The sequence below is a fragment of the Haliaeetus leucocephalus genome, unplaced genomic scaffold, assembly GCF_000737465.1.
Source record: "Haliaeetus leucocephalus isolate CR32 unplaced genomic scaffold, Haliaeetus_leucocephalus-4.0 Scaffold13, whole genome shotgun sequence".
Classification (NCBI taxonomy): domain Eukaryota; kingdom Metazoa; phylum Chordata; class Aves; order Accipitriformes; family Accipitridae; genus Haliaeetus; species Haliaeetus leucocephalus.
Genome location: NW_010972449.1, coordinates 2,361,659 through 2,384,656, shown reverse-complemented (window position 1 = coordinate 2,384,656; position 22,998 = coordinate 2,361,659).

Sequence of the window (22,998 nt, the reverse complement as noted above, 5' to 3'; positions counted from 1 at the left end):
CTGAGCGCTCCGCCTACCGAAACGGGGACCACGGTGGATACCGGCTCTATAGGTCAGCACCTATAGGTCCTGTCGCCGTAACTGAGAGGATTCAAGGTCTTGATCCAAATTCCAGGTTTCCCAAAGTTCGCGAGGGGGAGGCTGGGCGCTCAGCCGCTGCCTGTCTGACATAGCCCACGGGGGAAGTTTTGATCCAGCTTTGCAAAATGGACATAGAGGCTTTGTCAGCACGCATCACAGAAGGATATAAAAATGAAGGAGTTTGTACCTAAAAAGCCGATTACTTAACATCTTTGTAATCAAACACAGGTAATTAAGTGGCAACAGGTGGTTCAATAATAATGTTCTGTTTAAAAACAGTAAAAGATAATGGTGTCAAATCAGACATATGTTCCCAATGAGGAAAGGACCCAGTTCCTTCTTGCTCATCTTCAGACAGTGATTGTGCCTCACCGCCAGACTTGGATACCTCAGCAGTTTGTGTACCCAGAAAGATGAAGGTGTGATTATCGCATAATAAGCTTACTCATGCTAGCTCTGCTCTTGCTGGCACATGCACAGCAGTTACTATGTGATGACACAGTCTTCTCTGCAACAACCCAAGTGCAACTTCTCTCTGCAGCCTGGGGTCCCATCGCAGCCTGTGCTGCTGTGCCCCCACCGCTACAGTCACGTGTGCTGGTCAAGGAAAATCTACCACGGAAAGAGAATTACGCTGTGGCCCTGGCTTGGTGTGCTCCGCTGTCCCCTCAGCTGTGCTATCAGCACCAGATGTGCAGCAGCCAAGCACGATTCCCGCACAAGGTGCCCTCCGTCCATCCTCAGGATGGCAGAGAGGAGAAGAGGCTGGTCCCTCTGCCCCTTTCCTGCTTTGGATGCTTGGCAGCAGCTGTCGTGGTGGCTGAAAGGGCTGTTGAAGGGGTTTGTGGCGGGGATGTTTATCAAGCAACAATTTCCCATTCATACCTGCAGTGTCATTTCAGCTCCTAATTATAGCCAAGGTACCTTTTTGGGTTTGGTTTGGGTTTTTTTCAGAACAGGCTGCTCCTCTTTGATATCAGCAGTGCAGAACTACTACTCATGGCTGGAAGAACGCAAGCTCTGGCTTTCCCTACTGCAGCTGCATTGCTGGAGCTGTGGCTGCTACAGGGGTCCTTCTGCCAGGAAGCTCAGAGGTAGCAGGAGGCTGGAAGGAACATTTCTCAATACCTCTTTGTCCTGGGGACGCTAATTCCATCGGGATGTAACATTGCTTCTAGAGAAGCTGCCATTTCTGGAGTTGCAGCTGGTGCTGATGAGGCACTGCTGTGAGGAAGTTTACACAGATAAGATTCCTGTCTAGCCTGACTAACACTGCTCTTGTCCTCCTTCGGGTCTTTTGAGCTATTCCTGAGGACTGTAGTGACACTGCTGTCTACAGGTGGGTTGTAGCTTCTTGCCTGAATCAACCGAGCACTGCAGAATTTGGAGCAGATGCCTCATTAGTGAGAAGGGACTCACTAGTGCAGGTGTGATTCATCACTTTGGAGAGCACTTCAGGGATCAGGGCATGAAACGGCTTGACTAACAGGCAATCACAATGCAGGCAGGGGCCATGTTACAGAACCGAGCAACAAAACAGCAGCAGCTGAAAAAAATATGAAATGGGACAGAGTGAGAGCACAAACAAGAAACCTGGCTGTCCACAACACCTGTGTTTGAGTTTCAGCTGGGAACAAACCCCGCCTGTTCAGAGAATCTGGAGTACATCCTCCTCACAAATTCATTTTGGAGGTTCTTCATGTATCTCCTTTTCTAGACAAATTAATCTTGGGACCACAGTGGCTGCGTAGCATCCGCTGCATACTAAAAAGCTAGCTATTCTGGAGCCAAATGCCAGGGAACAACAGTGCCCGGCTGTAGAGAGAAGCACATAATTCCAGCACGGCTGAGCGGCGAGATGTGCAGGGACATCCCTCCAGAGAGACCGTGGCTCCTCTTCCATCTGGCAGCACAAAAGAGGACAGGCCTGAATCCTCAAGACATGAAGATTATATTATGTAGTGTGCACGCTCGCTGCTTCCAGAGATGGAGCTAAGTCAAAACTATCCATGTGATTCAGTCAGAGGCCAAGCCAGAGGGGAGCTGCGCTTCCCTCCCCAAACCAGGGGGATTCTGGAGCAAGTGAGTAGCCTGGGGCCACTGGGGGAAGGTGGATCCACTTCCAGCGTGCAATGGCAAATACGGCACTGCTTGCAAGCATAAAATCCTGTCTTTCCTTAAAAGTGCTATCAAAAAGTATGCACAAGAACAAATGCATAGGCATTTTTTGGGGAACGGTTCAGTCAATTCTTTTTGGCTTCACTTGTGTAGAGAAAATTTTTGAAAAAAAAAAAAGAGAATACTGTTCAAACAAACAGGGGCTGCATTGCCTGACCTGAACTCAGAAGAGTGTATTTTAATTTCAGTTAAAGACCGTAGCCTAGAAAAGGACTTTGAGAGTGAAATGAGTGAGCAATGACCACAAAAAAAGTCTCCAGCAAGCTGTTGACAGGAAGGCACAAATGTCTGTGATGTTTTGCAGCAGTTCTCTTCGTACTAGTTACTTAGTCTTTATTATTTCTCTCACCTGCATTTGCAAGAACATAATCGTCTAGGGTAAGTATGATATCATACAAACAATTTGCCAAAGCACAGTAAAATCTAAGCTGGACTGGGCTGACAATCCGGATACTAATCAGGAATCTCTCCCGTAACAGAAGATGAACCGTCTAGCCCTCACTTACAGCCTTTCCTTTCCCTTTACTATACCTCCATCGCTTTTAAAAGGTTTCAGACACATGTCATGCTTCAATAGTCATAGAGATGCCAAGTATCAGTCTTCTGGCATATTGTATTTGGACAGGCATGTGTCTGCCTCCAGAGGAAGCAAAAGCACTGACAGCTGGAGATTCTGTTTGCTTGAAGACTTGGTATTGCTCTTCAAGTTTTACTCCACGGGAGAGGAATAATCCTGACAGCATTACAAAGGCATTATTGTTCTGGCTGTAATCCCCGTGCTCAAATCCACCCTGGTTACTTGCATCCTGATTGCAAACAGAGAACTTCCCTTTGTATTTGTCAGGACGAGATTGGCAGATGGATTGGAAGTCACTGTTTTCTATGGTCAAATAGTGTTGAAGGGGGGAAAGGCCGCAGTGTTTATCCTGCAATAAACCTACAGGAATGGGAAAGGAGGATGAAGGGCAATGGAACAAAAATAACAGTCCACAAGAGAAACAGATGAACCACAGGAAAAACACAGTTGGAGGAAAGCAAGATGATGGAGAGATAAGGCAGAGAAGAAATGTGTAGGGACAAAGGTGAAGCTCCCTATACATTATAATGTAAATACACAAGGCTTACCAGAGGTCCAGGCTGTGCCCACAGAGCTGGCAGTGGGAGAAACAGGTAAGAGCAATCATCAGGGTGCAAGAGGGGAAGTGTTCCCAAAGGGAAGCAACAAACCTTTTCACTACGATGCCCTGTGAGGGCACAGACCTCGGCTTAACTCTACAGGTCCGTGTTGGCACATGAGAGGCCAGTCAGAGCAGGAGACCACACTTCACACAGAGATGATGCCCAACCCTTTCTTAGCTTGTTGGACCAAATAACATGAAAAAAGATGCAAGGGAAACTCTGCTGCTCAATGGGCCAGATATGGCTGAGTTCCCTGAGCTAGCATGTGTGGCCTAACTTTAGCCAGACTCCTGAGAAGAGATGCAAACTTCCCTACTCCAGGTGTGTAACAAAAGTAAATAATTTTCCTGGAATTACTCCTCACTCTACCTCCTTCCCACACACCCTTTTTTGAGTCTCAGTCTTCCAGTTCACACAGCTAGGAATGCAATTAATTAAGCTGATACAGCTGGCTCAGCTTTGCAGTTTTATTGCCCACGGCTGGCAAATGTCACCTCTTTCATATCGGACATCTCTGTTGCCAAACTACAATCAACTTCACAGTCACATCTAGGTAGAAGGCACTGCTGTGCAAGTGGAGGTGAACCACAAGGCAGGCAGGAAGCACATTAAAGTGAAGATCTGAGTACAGGTTCTAGGAAAAAAAAACCAACTCTGAAAATCACTGAAGCAAAACTGACATGGTTTTAACAGTGACAGTGGCCCCTCTCTCTGTTTGACACAGTCTTAAGGCATAAAATGATAATGTGCCAAACAGTAGACAGCAAAGGAATGCTCAGTTGGTTGGCTTGTCTTTGGCTTACATTGAGAGCAGCAATTAATATAGGAAGGAAAAAATTAAATCACTTCATAATTTTCCAATTTCAGATGACCTGAGCTTTTCTAGGTAAGAGCAAAGCTTTTCACGAGCCCATGCAGATGTTTTACATTCACAATAAACTGCATGTGTGATGGAGTGATCTCTTTCTGAAATATGATGTGGACCACGGGATTATGGCTGCTTTTCAGAGAGACAGTTGGACTCTTCAGCTGCATTAAAAAGGATCCCTGATTATCAGGTAAAAAGCCCACATTTTTTTTCTGAGTAGGAACATTTAATCTTTGCCAGTTTAAAAAAAAACAAAAAAGGTTATTTATCAACTGTCTAAAGAATTAGTTCAGGGAATGGGAGGGAAAGAGAGCAGCACTGAAGGCCGGATACTTGTAGTCTGGGTTGGAAGTAGTCTGGGGACAAGGCTGAATAAATTACTATTGCTTGCTCATTGCCTGGCAGCCTGATCTCTGGCCATTCCCCTGGAAAAGAAAACCTCTTGTGTTTATTTTGGGAGGGGGTTACTTTTCAATATAACCAGCACAGTTCTGGTAGAAGATGGCTCCAGGGAGAGACAGGGTTTGGTACATCTGGCTTGTAACCAGAAAGGAAGTTTTATGAGTTGCAAAACATGGTCAGGTTTCTATTAGCAGCCAGTAGTCCCTTTCAGATGAAAAATTATAACTCTAATACTGACACATGAGAAGAGGGTCAGGAACATGTGGCCAGTGGAGGAAAGACACCTTGTTTCCGTAGCAGAGCTGCTCAGAACTCCTGTGCAAGCACGCCCACCTCCCTGCTGAGTCGGCAGGGTAGCAGAGGGAGAGGGGAAAGATGCTGCTACCAGTGTCATTGGCACAAGGAACTAAACAAAGGCGCTGAGGATTTCTAATCTTGGAGATCTAAATTATATTTTTTTCCAGGAATTTAATAAAAGACCTGATGTACTGAGCAAATTACAGCTTAGCTAGTTACATTCCACCTAAATTACCCTTCAATTTCGGATAAAGTCATTTGTCAATGCTACAAATAAGTTAGTTGCAAAATGCTTTTTATGCCTCATTTCAGAGGGCCACTATGTTTTGGTAGTTGATCTAACAACACCTTGTTAGTACAATTATCAAGTTATATTGAATAATGCAGGTTTTTAGTAATTTCCAACAAATCTTGTTAAACATCTAGAGAAGCATTTCTATTTCATAGTTATTAAAGGATCAAATTAGCTCATATGGAATGAGTAGTTTTATCTTGTGCAGTGGCAAAAATCAGCGTTGCAGTTTTCAAGCAGGCAGCACACGCTAGTGTATAAGCAGGGAGCTGGGTGTCAAAAAGAGAGCTGATGACCACTCTGCCTGCCTGCAATTTTGTTTGAATCGCTGAATGCTAAATTCTGACATCTTCCCCCACAGTAAAGACTACCTACAGGGATATGAGCTTTATTGCTCTATGCCTTAGTTTCTTTCCATGTGAAGCGCAGGCAGGAACACCTGCTTTCCAAAAGTGTTCTCAGGTCTCTGGATTTAAGAATTTCTGCTCAGAAACAAAGTACAAAGTGTTGCAGGCTTTTAAAAATCATTTAATGCAGCATGTACGGAATCTGGAGAAAACAGAAATCTTCTTCTTCTGGAGGTGACTTCTAAACGCAAACTGCGGACATGTGCTGGTATGTTCTTTATCTTTTGAAGTGGGATTTAAGGAGAGGTTCATGTTTGCTGTTTGAAGCTCAAGTTCACATCTCTCCTTTATCTGCTTATTAATAACATCAAACTCTATTAAAACTGTTTGTTTCCTGCATTAGTTTACCAGGAAGGCTCTCTGTTTACTCTTTGGGCTTTATTCAGTCTGAACAATATGTGTCTGAGCTGAATCAATCTCCTGAAGAAAATCTCCTTAAGACAAGTAAACACGAAGGTTCATTTTCTAAACATGCCAGTTTGTTAGTTTCAAGGCTCACTCCTAGTCTTTACTAAAATATATAAACGTTGGGAAAAGCTGGCAATTGCCTGAAATAGCTGAAGCAGTGTAAGAGGAAACGGGATGATCATCTGCAATGAATTAAAATCTTAAGAACCATACTTCAAAAAGGCTTATTATTGATTAGCAAAAATGCCTCTCCTTCCTTCCTTTTCAGTGACTTTCTGGGATATCCAGAGTGAGGAAACAAGTAGTTCCCAGTTTCCAAGTGCTCTCATGTATTTACCCAGCTGAGAAAAACCTAATGCATAGTAGGATTTTATCAACGCTGGCACTTTATGAAATGTCTTAATTATCTCAATTTCCTATAGCTTCTTTCACTTTCCAGATGATTTAGAGCTGCAGACAAGGCTCCTAGAAGACTTCATAGAGACTTTGCTAACTACGTCACTTAAATATGTACATGACAGCAAGTCATACTCTTTCTAATATCAAATATTTAAAAATAGACATTGACTGAGCTTAGACATTTGAAACGTATTGTTAATTTCTAATGGGTTTGTGCATTAAAGGCATGAGGACTAATGACAGGCTAGGCAGATCAAACAGAGGTTTTTCCTGACATTCCAGCTCTGAAGGACTCAAGTGTGGCTAAGGCTGTTATGTAAGACAGGCTTTTGGATATCACTGAAGTGCTTTACAATTAAGATGGAATATTAATAAAAGACTTAAACTGAAGACCTCCAGCTATTAGAAGGATTAGGACTTTGCAGTGGGCTAGGCAAATATGTACAATGTCAAAGCCATCTTGGCATGATCAAAGGCAGAAAAGGCTCTGACAGAAACATCATCTTGGAGGGAGGGGAATAAATCTGCAGCATCACATAATAATAAATTATAATAATAATAATAATAGCAGCAATGACAACTCGTGCAGAGATTGCAATCCACAGCAGCAAAAGGCAAGAAACTAGGTGTGTGGCCTAGAGCTTCTCTTGCTCAGCAATGTGCACTCTGACAGCAGGTGTCCCTACAAGAGGGGAAAAGCATCTGCTCATTTACACCCCTGCGGCTATACTGGCTTTCCTGGGAAGAGCATGCGAGAACAGAATTCACACTTGGTGCATTTGTCATTCAGCAGCGAGCGACATCAGCTCCTTACACCTGTGCACTGGCCAAGAGGAATGAGCAAGAAAGCTAACAGGGCTCAATGCTACGTAAACAAACTGGGGTTTATTAGAGTTCTTTTCTGGAGATTGATTCGTTTTTTCAAAAACAATCTCTTCAAGGAAGTGCCCTAAAGGGTGTTTCCTTTAAGAGCCCAGGCCATTTCCCTGTAATTCTTGTGGGAACAATTACTCTGATTTTACAGAAGTATCATTTTGTAATACACTGTAATCAGGCAAATAGTATTGAATATACTTCTTACTTATGAGGTAGCCTCCTTTTGGAAAAACATAGGGACTGACCCTCTCTGCCAATGTACCATTCCCACACCATGCCTTCTACTGCAGGGACTGTGCCTGGAGCGTGTTCCTTCCCAAGCCATAGCCCTGGCAATTGTAACTCTAAGTGGTTCAGTTGCCCAGGCTCAGGAACAGGGACATGGCAAAAGCCTTCATTCTGTTAAGTAGAGACAGCTGGAAATATGTCATTAATAAGGAATAACTTTTAAAGCAGTTCGGGTGCAGAGGGATTAAGGAATGCCATATGGTATCAGGAGTAAAAAGATGCCAAAGAGTGTAACTTGAATGGAAAAGAAGAAGCTACCAAGATGCCCAGAAGAGCTGAAAGTCTGGAAATACAGAAGGCAATTGGGAAAATACTAAATTGCATGTGTATGTGCTAAAAATCCATGTTTATCTAAAAGCCACGTATGCCAGTAAAAAGGAAGACAGTCAGAAGCTTTATTTTTCTTAATACTCAATTCTGATGCATTTGAAATGTTTAAGAGGTTCCAGTCAATTCTGGCAGTGAAAACCCCTTAGAAATCTGTATACATTGTGAGATATTGCACTTCATATAAAAAAACATCTCTACATTAAATTTTGGGGACAAATATAAAAAAGGAAAGCGGAACTGAAGAAATGCATGTGCCTGGCTGATTCTTACCTTTACAAAGATTACTCAGGGGTGTGTCTCCTGAGATTTTTGCTAAAAATTAAATTATGCTCTGTCCTCTTATTAGGGAATTGGTTTTCCCTCAAAATTTTCAGGACTGATAGAAGGTCAAAGCACCAAACTATGGCAATCGTCCAGTCCAGAATTAAGTGCAAGTCAGATCTAAACACAATGAAAACACAAAATACACCATGCAAGAGATCTGAGAGAGAAAAGTGTATTAAGCTCAAAGATAAAATCATGTAGAATCACATACGCACTATGACAACCAGGATGGACCGAGAAAATATTTGGCATATGGGAGAAGATGCAAGAAATGTCACAGATTAGCTTCACAAATCCTGCAAGCAGCAGCAGAGCTTGCACGACACAGACAAGATCATGCATTGCTACCTCAGGTAAACTGTTCATAGAAGGAAACCTCAGTGTTGCGGTGATAAATGAATATGCTATGAGCTTGAAAGGAAATTAAACATTTATTAAATTGGACAATGGCACACAAGTGAGTACAATGCTAGAAGCAGTCTTATGTGCAATAAAAAAAAAACACAACAGAGAGAGCAAGGGATATCCAGGTAAAATTCAGAGATTACACTGATAAGCCTGTCACCATTAAAGGATTATAGAGACTGGATATATGAGTAAATAGGAGACTGAAAAACATTTAAGGGTAGTGCCTAAGAGTATTTTCACTGTGCAAAGGCACAGCAAGCCCTAGACTTGAGCAAATGGCAGCACACATAGGAAGGTTGGTACAACATGGAATGCAAAGAAAAGCTTGATACTGATTTTCCAGCTGAAAGATGCCACCCGTATCTCTAAGACTTTCCAATGCAGGAGAGGCTTATTGGTCTCAGAGTTGCCAACTAAGTAAAAGAGACAACAAATGAAAGAAAAAAACCAACATGATGCTTTCTCAGTGGTACTGACACAGTATTCTGTCACTATAGATAAATGCTCATTTCCATTATCCTCAGTCCAACAATGTGGTGGAAACAAGTATTAAAATAAGTTATCAGTTATTGGCAAATGCTGTTGATAAAACTGGTGCAGTCAGATGCTAATATGTATTTAATATTAGATAATTTGATCTGCAGCAAGTAAATCCAATCCCTGGGTATCCAGCTGGATTCACAACTCATGCCTTTGGCAAAAGGAACACTGGTGACTTAGGAAAATGTTAAACCAAAATATTAATAAACATTATTAATACCACACAAGCAATCCAGAACACTGGCTGAAACAAGAGAATATTTAAAACACACATTTCCCAAATATTTGTCTACTTCCTTTCTGTGGTGACAAAGCACAAGGTTAATGAACCAGTTCTGCAGTAAAATCTCCACATTTTCCATCAGAAAGACAAGATAGAAATTTAAGAACTCTCTCTTTACTCACATTTAATTCAATTTCTTATTGATCCTTTGGAAAATGTCAATTAGATTTATTTATTTTTTACAATCTAAAGACATGTAAAAGGGGACTTGCCTATACCATTGCTGTAACAATTAGCTGAAGCTTTCAGGTTAGTCAGTATCTACTGGTTCATAAATTAGCGGCCTCTTCTACGTAACAGACTTAGCATGATTTTATTAATGAAGATCCAAAGTTCATTAACACTTCAATTTACTGTCCGTGGCTCAAAAGCTTGGGGATTATTGACAAGGTTGAAATAAATATACAATTACAAGCAAGAATATATTAACTAAATAAAGTAAATAATTCCTGAAATGCTATTACTGTGTTTACAACTAAAACTTAAAGGTATGCTTTATGTATAATTTTGAGTATTTATAATGCAAGCTAATAGTGTCTGATGCAACATATTAGAAAACCACACTAATAAAATAAGGCTTCTCACCTGTAGACAATGTATTTAACAAAACAAAAAATGAGAATTAGAATACTTATACTGAAAAAAGCTGAAGTTAGAGGAACTGGTGTTTTTGAAATAATATGAAGAGATAAAATGGAACAAACTGGCAGACTACACCTGATAGTCCCTGGATCCACCAGCTTTATAAGCATGACACAATACACATTTATGATGAAAATCAGTTGCTCTAAACAAATATTCACAGGAGGCTGTGGACATAGGAGGTTGTCCTAGAAGACAGGCATATGCTGAAGAGGAACACACAACACATTTGCAACTCCAGGAACAATATTTTTTCCGTGCCTGAGCAAGTGACAGCTTGGTAGCAATTATAATAAGTTGAAACAACTTAATCTAGATATGGTATCACCAAGTGGGCTTAGCACACCCTAACAACAGTAGTTTTATATATCAAGAGACATCATCAACTTCATGCTACATTCTAAATCCTTCAGAGAATAATGAGGATCTTTAGCATGCTGGTTATAAGTATTTATTAGCGCCACGTATCATACAATTATTTCTTTGTTAATTTTTGTTATGATGATGATTTGGCTTGGATAGAAGGGTGAGATATTGAGCAGTTAAGTAGTTTAGCCTCCCAGGCACAGGAATTATGTGGAAGAAGCCCAGCAGAAACACATGGTGGCTGAGCAACTGAAATTCTGACTGATTACTGAATGTTATGCAAGCAGAGCCCTTGCACAGTTCCCTACAGTGATTTCCACTGGCAGGAGAGGCTGGAAATTGTAATAAAAAGCAATAGTTGTCCATTACAATAGCAGCATGGTGAATTGTACACATGTTCAAACAAGATGTCAATGCTAAAGACTGCTGATTACCCAGACAACGCTTCAGTCACTAACCCCGTCTCTCAGCCTGTGGTGTTGTCTTACTCGCAGCTAGAGCTGGGGAATATGAAAGTTTTCCCACAGTTATTTCCCCCAATCCAGTGCTATTCCTGGAAGCACAGTCTAGTCACATTATTTGAATCCCCACTTGCAGCAGAAATGTTGATCTGGAACATTGCATCCTGTACCCCTCAGAACAGCAAATCTTTTACAGGTCCTCCTGTGACCCAAGAGCCGGGAGGACAGCATGGGAGGAATCATCAGCAAGAAAGCCCTAAATGAAGAAATGAAATATGGTTCCCTTGGAGAGGAGGCTTACTGGAGTGTAAAGAAAACAAGCCCCATCCCTCCTCCCCTGCATGCACACACACACACACCCTAGAGGCTTTTGCAAAGCCACAGGAACGGAAATAATTTTGTTTGAATCCATCAAGCATTAAAATCCGTTCGCTGAGGGATTGAAGTGAAAAATGAGCCGGAGACAGGAATTAGAAGCTCACCGCCTGGGCTGTCAAAAGGGATTTTCCCCAGATAGAAAACAAGCAATTGGAAATGCAGGGAGGTAAACCCTTTCAGTCTCTGACATGTATGCATATTCTTGGTTTCCCCTCCTGGCCCTCTCAGTTCTGGGTTCCTGGAGCCAAACCTGGACACACCTCCTTGTGCGCCCTCTGGCCATAGCACCCATCCTTGGGATCCCTTTCCAGGGGTCTGCTCAAGAATGTCGCAAGCCTCAAGCAAAGGGGAGGTGGTAAGACACGCAGGGGAACCAGCTGCACTACATACACTGTGCTCATGGGTGGCCAAGGTGCCAAAGGGAAGACAAGGCAGCTGCTGAAAGGATAAACCAACAGCTCTAGGAACTATTTTATCTACTGTGTAAAATTTGCTGAAGAAAGAGACAAGGAGCAAAACTGACATAGTTATAATCACCGCACATCTTAGTTTACCACTCGAAAAAATAAACATGACACTCCATGTCCCTGAAATATGGTCTGTTTCTCTTAATACCAATACAAATATCTCTGCACCAGTTACATTTTGTTGATGTTTCAGAGGCTTATTTGCAACCATAAGAGCCAGAGGCCTACTTTTTCCAAAATGAAACTGAGATTCAGGAAAATAAAGTGGCAGCTAGGGAGAGTTGGGGGTACTGTGCAGAGGCCACCTCCAGCCCAGATTATGAGCTGAAGCATATAAGGTATGTCTCACATTCACAGATCTCTGCAGTCTCATAACAGGGCTTCAAGAAAGAAATTATCATCACAGCACTGTTTGGTTTATGCAGGGTAGACTTCCCCTTTAGTTGGCTGCCAATACTGAAGGCAAGAATTATTTATAGTACAGCTTCTGTATGAAGATAATAAATACAACCCGCTGTAAAAAAGGCCAGTATGCCTCTGGGTCCACAGCACAGTGATGCAGGAGAGCCAAAAGAGAGAACACCAGAGAAACCTACAGATCTACCAAATGGCCTTAACAATGTGCTGAGACTTCATACTCATCAAACAGTACACCAGTCATATACTGCAGAGCCAATTGTCTACTTAGTGAAGAAGGGGTAGGAAGAAAGAAGTAGAGAGAAGAAAAAGAGAAGATGAAGAGCCAAACAGGCAGCATTTAAGCTACAGGAAGAATGAACAGAATGACAGGAGCCAAGGAGTCATCTAACTGCAGCCCAGTTCCAGACACACAAATTGGTTTAAGAATAAGGCAGAGGTAGAACAAGAACAAGGTAAGCATTCACACAACAGGATCCCTGGTGCCATGTGGCTTTGAATTCAAAAGCCAGTTAAGAGAACAGACAACTTGAAGAAGTTTAGTTAACATAAAATTCAATAATTTTAATGTATGCTAATATGCTTCAAGATAAAGGCCACAGTTACCTAGATACAAAGACGTATGTGTTCATAGTAAATATTTTCTTTAACACACACTGTCCTCTACTGTTGCGTAATATGCTTTCCTATTGTTCTGTGACTCTCTCTGGTAATAATACTACCACTTAGGTGGTGTTTCATAGCTGTAGATCACACTGTGCTTAACCCAGGGGGTATCATTATCTCTGTTTCACATACGGAGTCATGGAAGCACCTGAAGATGAAATGAGTCCATGGCAAGATGGGAAAAACAACTACAGTTTTATAAATTATAGTGTTAGCTTGTATATTAAGAGAAACCTCAGGAGGTTTAAATGGGATCTGCTGGCAGCAAAAAGACTGAAAACGCCCATGAAAAAAGCTCATCTTAATGGCAAGCCAGGGATAAACAGGGACAGAGACAAAAGAAAAGATAAGATGATAATTCTATGGCCATGGGTCAGAAAGAATCGGCAAGAGTCAGCTTAGCAGCTACAGTAGAAGGAGTTTGTGTTTTGTTCACACTGATGACATTCACAGTTGTCTCCCTGCTCTTTGAGGAGCTGATGAGTTATCAGCAGAATCTTACACCAGGACGAGAGCACCCAGACAGCTGAGCAAAAGGCTTGGGAAAAAGGACTGGCTGAAGTCAGCTGGTGGCTATGTGGCTCTAGGGACAATGTTGGAGTGGCACTTGATCTGCATCTGAGAAGTTGTATGTGCCATCCCCACTCCTGTCCCCCCCCTCCTGCTGAAGATGCTGCTGCACTGAACCTGAAAGGTCTGGTTATAAATAGCTTCTCCCTGCAGCTCCTCAATAAGCCACTGAGGCGGAATGAGTCATCTCTGCTGGCTCCATGGCCCCCCTAAATCAACTGCGTCAGGTTGGGAGCGTGGCTGCCAAAAGCAGTGGTACACACTGTTCTCTCTCAAAGGGCAGTGGCCTTGGGGGACAGGGACACTAAACAAACTAGCTCTACTCATTACTCATCAGCACCCGAAAGCCACATCACTTACTTTGTGAATAAGAATAATGTAAAATCCATCAGAGCGCTTAGAAACCAACACTGGCACTTCAGCCCCCTCTGTCCACACCATTATCCATGCCACCCTGGTTTTCAACAGGAGCTTCTAACCCATTAATTGGTTTGTTATGGAAATGATTGAGCAGATCTCTGAAAATGAACCTCTCATTCTGCTTACAAAGAACTTCTCCTTACCAAGATTTGGTGACATTGTTCAGTGGATGGACACAGCAACAAGTAGGTGAGCTGACAAACCCTCACCTCTAGGTGAGGGGTGCTACTAGGCACACCTCTGTATTTCCTATGAGGAAAGAACATGAGAACTTTAATAAGAAAAGTCAGACAGATTTGCTTATTCCATTGTGAGAGCAATTCACCCAGGACCCACATCCTCTTCTAAACAAGACAATGCATGGAGCTGATAGACAGCTGTATCTCTTCTAGTCCTGTTGCAGGAAAGCAGTGTTCCCCAGTGTGATTTTCTGAACTTGCATAGGACGTCAGGTGACCAGAGTAAAGAAATTCTAGCGATTATTTGTTTTGTTCATAGAGGCTTTATTCAGAGGCAAATGGAGCTCTCCTGAAACATGGCCTTTCTCAAGCCTAAGGCAATAAAGATAGATGCTTCCTGAACTTCTGGATAAACACCTATGTAAGTAAGTAAAGTGCAAGTCCTAGCCAAGATAAACATACCAATTTGCTGTGATTAGCAGAGTTTGGAGGGATTGGGAGTGAGTACTTATGATGCGGGAAATAATTTAAACCAATACTGGGTTAAAAGGAAGGAAAAGAGTATCAGGTAGGGAAGGAAATACAAAGTCAGTGCTGAAGAAGAACACAAGCAGGGTCTAGAAGCCAGTATTACTGTTATAAAAAAAAGCAAGATTTGGAGATGGGAAGTGAGGAAATCTCCTACTGCTACATTTCTTTCAAATGGAGAGCTTAAGATAATGTGATCAAAGTGATTCTCATATGTTTTCCATAAACTAAGTTTAATGGCTGTGACCCATGGCTCACTCAAGCATTGTGTGAGAAAGCAAGCTCTGGACAACAGGACAGGCAATCAGGAATATCTTACAGTTCAGTTGCAGCTAAATCTTTGCAAGTAGAATCTTGAAAAATAAAAAAAAAATAGCTGTTACTGGAACTGAAAACTGGTAAGGCTGATGAAGATCCACACAAACAGAATAAATAGAGCAATATATTTCAATTCCCTTGGTTTGTCAGTGTTCAGTAGTGCTGACAAGAGCAACATTCCCCAGCTATATGGCCACTGTAGTTCTGCAAGTGATCCCCGGCAGTGTACCATGTGACGGCAGAGGGTATGTTTGCTTTCGGGTCATGCTGTGATGCAAAATGATGACAAAGCCTGGCAAATTTTTTGCTACCAGCAGAGGTGATACAGTATTGTCTCAATGGAGGCAGAGGATGATGCAGTTTTACATGAGCTGCCTTTTCATTTTCCCTCCAGTTTTTAATTCATCATCAAACCAACAAAGTACATTCTGTTAAAAGTTAATGACTTTGTTCTGGTAGTTTTAAAACAGACCTACTTCAGAATATTATAAGTTCATCATGTGCAGCTTCATCATTTCTATATTCATGTTGTCTGGGAGTATTTTATCCTTGATGATTTTTTTTTTCTAAACAGAAGGGACTTACTCCATAGAAGAACCTAAACCTTGAAAAGACCCCTGTCCTGTTTTGTACCTTCTTTTCAGCACTTAGAAAGTTATTTACTAGTACCTGGCACCCATAAAAGGACAATTCTCCTTTCTGCTATCACCTCTAACCTCTCCTCCCTTTCCTCACTATTACCTCTTCTCTGTCTCCTAACAAGGATACAAAGAAGAATATCAGTTTTCTCTTGTGATGTTTCCCTATCAGTAAGTAACAACAGAAGATCCTCACCTCCATACTTTTCACTGTGCAGAAGGGACAGGCTCATCATCATCTTTTCTCTCATCTCTAAATTTTGCCATTAGAAAAGATCTAGCCATATTGCTATTGATCTGTATATTCCTTAGCCTCCCTGTGGAATCCAAGCTTTACAAAGTTTGTACAACGGCAGACTAATTGTGTCTCAAGGATGTATCTGGGCTGTACCTGAGTGCTGTCACCAGCTCCTGTATTGTATGAGGCTAAGAAAGAAAATTGCAAAGGTCAATCCCTTGGTAACAATGTCAAACCTCTATCTTCCTTTAATGACAGGAGAAGGATAGAATAGGTGAACTCCTGGAATTTCATCAATTTCTTAGCAGTCTAGGATTTTTTACTCTCACTAATAAATGCATTTATCAACTGAGAAACTTAACACTTTGGTCCTTTGTTGTATTTAAATCTCAATGCAGGTTATTTTAACCATAGCTGTAGACCTGTTACTTGCCACTTGGATACAGACATAGCAGCCACTATAAGATATATGACATAGAGAGATAGCTCAATACTTAAGAAAGCAAATTCTTTGCTCATTTGCAAAGATACAATTCCAATTACTTCAAGAGATATGCTCAGCGTACCCAGAGGGAGCATCTGTCCTAACAATGGGAGGGAATGCTAATGGTGTAGTCAGAGGATGGTGGTTCCCATACTTAAGAAGTACATTATATTTTTTTATTAATGAGCAAGAAAATAGCTAGTAGAAAGACAATGAGGTATATGGGAGGCAGGAGCCTTAGTGAGGGTTGAGGTTCTGATGGGAGCAGGGGAAATACTGAAAAAATACAATTTCTTGCTTTAAATATTTGTAAAGGCCAACACATCCCAAAACATCCTTTTGGGACATGAGTGTCCTGGTTTCACTTGGAATAGAGTTAATTGTCTTCCTAGTAGCTGGTATAGTGCGATGTTTTTGAGCTAGGTATGAGAAGAATGTTGATAACACTGATGTTTTCAGTTGTTGCTAAGTCAACTTTAGTCTAAAGTCAAGGATTTTTCAGCTTCTGATGCCCAGCCAGCAAGAAGGCTGGAAGGGCACAAGAAGTTGGGAGGGGACACAGCCAGGACAGCTAACCCAAAGTGGCCAATAGGGTATTCCATACCATGTGATGTCACATCTAGTATATAAACTGTGGGGAGGGGGAGTGGGGGGATCACTGCTCTGGGACTAACTGGGTGTCGATTGGCAGGCGGTGAGCAATTGCACTGCGCATCATTTGTACATTCCAATCCTTTTAGTATTACTGTTGTCATTTTATTAGTGTTATCATTATCATTATTAGTTTCTTCTTTTCTGTTCTATTAAACCGTTCTTATCTCAACCCACGAGTTTTACTTCTTTTCCTGATTTTCTCCCCCATTGTACTGGGTGGAGGGGGGGAAGTGAGTGAGCAGCTGCGTGGCGCTTAGTTGCTGGCTGGGGTTAAACCACTACGATGAGAAAAAAAAAACAAACCAACAGAACAATTCCACCAACAGGTGTCCTAATTGTCCCAAGACTGTAAGGCATCCTCTTGTTATCGCACACAGCAAACTTGGAAATTAAAGATACTGAAACCAATGCAAATGAAATAGCTACTGCCAGGAAAGGATGAGAACTTTGACAGAGCAGCTGAAGCTATATAGCTGCTACTGCCTGGAAAGGCCTGCCGTTTGCAGTCATCAGACAAGAAATGAGAGACAGAAAGCAACTCTGAAAGTAGTTCCTTCTGTTGAACTGGTGTTTGCAAGATCCTGTCTGCATCTGTTCTCACCTGAGACCAGGTACCTCTCCAATGTCCAGGTCTCTTTCATCCTCATCTATGGCATTCTTCGGCTACTGTGAGCACAGGGAATTCCAGCTCCTAAAGACAAAAAGTGAAGAAGCAATTAGCCCAAATGCATCCATGGTATCAACTACAATTGCATGTGGGTTCTTTGTCTTTTAGACTAGGATTATGCAAAGTATTATACTCATTCCCTAGAAAAGCAGGCCTTTTTAAGGCCCTAGAGGCTGCCTGCCAAGCTCTCCAGAAATTTATACAGACCTTCCTTAAACATCCCAAGGGAGGAAGTTTTCTGTGGGGCTTACACTTATCTCTCAGGTTGTGTAGTTTCCCAGGTCATCCCAAGAAAAGCATGGTGTACAGAAGTGAACAGAGATAATCAGATGTTTTTCATAAGCAACATCCCCTTGCAAGAGACAAAAATTCATGCTAGTCAAGTTCCAAATTGGACACTGCACTTCAGAACTGACAAAGGAAATATTTTAACCGAAAACTTCAAGGAATAGGGGAAACAGTTCAAAAAAAGCCAAATCAGCCCAAAGCAGATTCAGGTCAGAATAATGTAGGACTCATAGTTCAACTCTATTTTCTTTTCTGCATCCTTGCACCACCTTATTTTTTCTCCTTTCTGATCCACTGGATCCATCTCACTTTCCCTTCTGCCTATTCTACTGCATTAAGCAGAGATGTAGTGATTATGCAATGCGGTTTTTCTTAAATTGCCAAGTGGCATGATTAAATTGTGTGTATGAATAGAAGAAAAATTCTCCTCATGGAACTAAAAAGTCAAGCACAGGTAGTCAGCTGCTGATGCCCAGTGGCACATCCAGTCACTTGGCTATGCTGTACGGGGAAAGCCATGGTTGAGGTGCACTGTTATCCTACCCAGCTACAAGCAGGATTTTAGATAATGACAGGGACACAAGTAGTTATATCTGCTGTCATCATTGCTTAGCAGAAAAAAATCATTCCTTTTAGGCTGTCCAGACATTTTAGTTTCTCTTAGGACCCAGTTTAAAAAAAAGGTGAAAGAAGTTATTATTCCACTGTGAATAGGAATATGGAGGAAGTCACCATATGTGTCAGATAAATATCCTCCTGTTGCAAACTTATATCAGTCAGTCACCATCATCTGGTCTATGGGATAAAAATGTCCCAGATACTGTGCACTCAAACATCAGAATTGCCCATCTCATTTACTGTGTTTACTGCTGTTCAGCAGTATCAGCCATGAAGTATAAGGTGATTTCTTGTTCAGACAACTGCCCTTTCCTTTCTTTTTCTTTTTCTTTTTTTTTTTTGGTATTGAACCTTCACCTCCTCCCTTTCCCCAATGTTAAAGGTAAAAAATCTGAGGAGATGACGACAGAGTCATGAGAATTGCAAAAGAACTGATTGTGCTCGTGTTAGGAAATTTGCTCTGCAGAACTTTCAGCAGATCTTCTCCAATACTGCTTTTATACTTGTCCTTCACTGATTTTGTTATACAGTATCACAAAGACACTGTAGACCCACATCTGAATCTAGTGCCAATGCACTGAACAAAAGTTGCTTCTGTCCCAAGGGAGAGGAGAAGCAGTGGGTAAAGAAGAGCAATGAGAGAAAGGGAGAGGAACACAGGGAAGAAAAGAAAGGCCAAGCAATAGCTGAAAAGAAAAAATCCTTTCTTTTTGCTCTGCGTACCTTCTCTTGTTTCTTTCTCACACTGAAGTTCCCCCCTGTCCTCTCACCCAGGTAGTGGTATAAAGTGGTCTGCAGTACTGTGTGTAGCTGTGGCTTTAAACTGAAACTGAGTCCAAACCTGACTTTTCCATTTCTAGAGCTCTGGAAGGGAATGGGCAGGAGGTAAGAGCATCCCTGAGGAAGCAAGGCTTCTCCGGCAGAGCTGCTGCAGCAGCAAAGCTATTAATAAATGTTTGCAATCTTTTAATCATTCTGCTAAATTGCTATCGTGTTCTTGCAAACCCCATAGTGTGTCAGTGCAGCTGCCTCCTCCCGCCTGCCTCCCGTGTTCGTGCATGTGAGTGAGGGGGAACATCAGGAACATGCTCAGATCTGAGGGCTGCTGCAGCGTTAGAGGGAAAATGATTTTGACAAGTGACTTTTTAAATCTTCCCTTTTCCAAAGAAAGCGGCCCTATTAGTTACATCTATAAACCATACTTTCACCTGGTTTTCCTTCTCCAGCAAATCCTGCCTGCTTGATCCAGACACTAAACTTTTCTTCATGAAAATATCACATCTGATCTGTCAGGGCTTGGGACCCGCTACCTGAGAGGCCACATCTCTTGCGACGTGATAGCGCTGTAGTCGCAATCAGCTAGCAGTCACTCTGGCTTAAACAAAGATATTCTCAGCAACATAATATTTTTGTCCACTTTATCCGACCCACTATGGAGTGGATAGTCATCAGGTTAAAACACAAACATATATTGCTTTTCAGGCTTTTTCTACAGGGTCAGTTAGGCAGAATATAAGTGGACTGGAAAGCTGTGATCCTATTTATGCCAAGAGATAACATTTCAGGATGAAAAGGATTAATACTTTTAAATTAATTGTCTATTTGCCTCTTCATGTGCCTAAAGTGTATCCATTATTGTCCAAACTAGGATATAACAGACAAAGCCACCTTCTAACGTCATGGTGGAGATCAGCTTAATCTTTTGTCTGTTCCCTCCCCCAGCTCAAACTCTCATCTTCGTCCTAATTATAATAGCATTTGAAATTATCATGGTTTAAAAAAAGATGCCAGCTTATATAATATTCTTATTGCTTATTAATGATTTCAGAAGGGAGAGCAAGTTGCCTTGCATTCTGGGAATTATGCAAACTAAAGCTGAGCCATACCTTGCTGGGCTCCACCAGTTTCTTATTTGGAAGCCTGATGTGTGAGGATTACCATGTAATAACAGATGTTAAGGCTTTTAGTGAATGACAGGCCTGCCGCACATACTTGAACAAGAAGACATGACAGGCATCACATTTCACAGTGATTAGCCTTGGGCACTTTTCAGACACAGAATACTCGAGGCGAAGTGACTTCAACCGCCCTGCAAGTGTGATAATTCCCAAGATGGCACAGCCTGAAGAGTTTGATTGCTGTTCAGCATGGGAGCTTATGAATAATAATAAAGAAAACATCAGACTGGATATCGGTGACATGGTTACACGGCACTGACAGCCAGAAAGACAGTCTGCTTGGATATGAAGTCCTTACGTCCACTACTTAATCTAAAGTTACTTATACCCTGTCCTCTAAACGTCACCTTCCTCTATAAAGCTATAATGTGTGAAAGACACTGAAGAACTGAACTTGAGATTTAGTATGTGTCTTTCAATTTTCTGTGTTCGTCACTGTGGTATCCTTCTGTTACAGAATACGGGGTAGAGTAGGAGGGAATGTGAATGGGAGCAGGAGCTCTGTATCCATGTTATAAACTGCTTCATTTTTATTGAAAAATGAGCTTCAATATAAGATGACACCATCAGCCTCTGCTACTAAGAGACTATTAAAAGACTAATGAAGTTGCTTGCCCCCGTGCTTACAGAGAAACACCTGCACCCTGCAAGTCTGCAAAATAAAAGAGCTCAGTATGTGTAATTTAAGTAAATTAATTAAATAAAATTATTTTTAAATTATTTTTTAATGTCTGTGATCTGACTCACAGATGTTGTTCTTACTGAGTAACATAATAATAGAGAAATAATAAAAAGCTTGTATGCTTTTTCAAGCAATAGGTTTATCTATGCAGCAATATACATAAAAATGTTGAGAGCTGAAGCTCAATGTATGTTTTAGGGGAATCTAATAAATCTACTCAAAATCATAATCTTATGCTGTTTTAAAATACTACACCTTACAAAAAAGCATTTCATAATTACTGCTTAAATAGCTGTCCCTCTGTGTGCCACAAAGAAAGCTGAGGGAGTTTTGTTTTGGCCAAGTGGTTGGGGTGGGGATAGGGAAGGAGAAGAGATGGAACAAGTTAAAAGAATCAGTGCAACTCCTGGCGACAAACCATCACATGTAGAAAATCTCCCATGTCAGCATATTTAGAAATAAATGGGGATGTCATGCAGACAGTGCTGGACATTAAGTTATGATGCTGGGAGTACCGTGTCCTCTGCTAGCCCTGCTGTTTCATCAGCAGTGCCCCACTGCTATTTACCCTGAGAAGTCCCTTAGGCACCCATTATGGTATTAACAAAGAGGAGCCATGCTGTGCAAAAACACTGGCTCCTGTGACACTACAGGATGAAGATCTTGCTACCTCTACACATCCTACACAGCGGAAAAAGAACCACCACACTTAACTGACTCCAGCTTAGTTTCTTGACCCATAAGCAGGTACTAGTTTTAAGCTACACACAGTCCACAACACCAATTCTTGATGTGTCTCACGTTCTGTCTCTACACCATCTTCTCTACCTTTGTTGGCTGCAAGAGTGGTACTTGGCTTGGCACAGAGACACAGGCAGCCCAGGGTGCTGACATACAACAGGCATATGCTGAAATGTGGGGAAAAGTGAGCTCCCTTAGGAAAGATGGAAAATGAAACCAGATGCCACCAGTACTGACAGAGAGAAGAAACCAGATCTGATCCTTTAGATGACTTGATGGAAGCTGCTCGTGTTCAGAGGCAGTAGGACCAAATTCAGCTCTAATTAAGTCACTAATGTTACAGCAGGATAAACATGATCTTTTAAGCATCACAGGTATGAAACAGGGACAGAGAAGGTCACATAGCAACAACTGCTTGAGTTCCAGCATGAGCACTACGGAATTTCACTGAGGTGGCCTGAGGGACATGCCCTGGGTCAACTGCCCCCAAATCATCTCACTGTGGCAGCAGATGCCATCAAGCACTGGAAGAAGGTTGCTATGTGCATCACCAGGAGCTTTAGCTTGGGACCAACCAGCAGCAGGCAGAAGTCATCTCAAGTGCCAGCTCAAACCCCTATGCCCTCAGGGCAACTGGTGGAATCAGTCTAGCAAATCCAGCAAGATATTTTTTAGTTTGCTTCTGTCTTCATGGTGCACACAGTTAGGAAAAGTGACAAATATTTACAGTCTCTGACTCAGGTGACACGTTTAGGAAAAAAAAAAAAAAGGCAAAAAAAAGAAAGCAAAAGGCCCCAGCAAGCTTCCCAAAATAGGTCAGATGCTTCCAGTGCTTTTTGTCTTCTTCAATTTATAACAACCACTGCCTCTGGAAATCTCTTTGCACTTACTAGTCTTTGCGAGCACCCCCAGTCAGCACAGCAGACATAAAAAGAGTCACTGTCGATTCTCCCCACCCAAATCTGCACTCATACACTGCACCTTGCTCTGCTTTTGAGGGGCTTTCACTTACTGTGCTGGGCAGTGGGATGCTGCAGCTAAAATTGGATCTAGGCAAG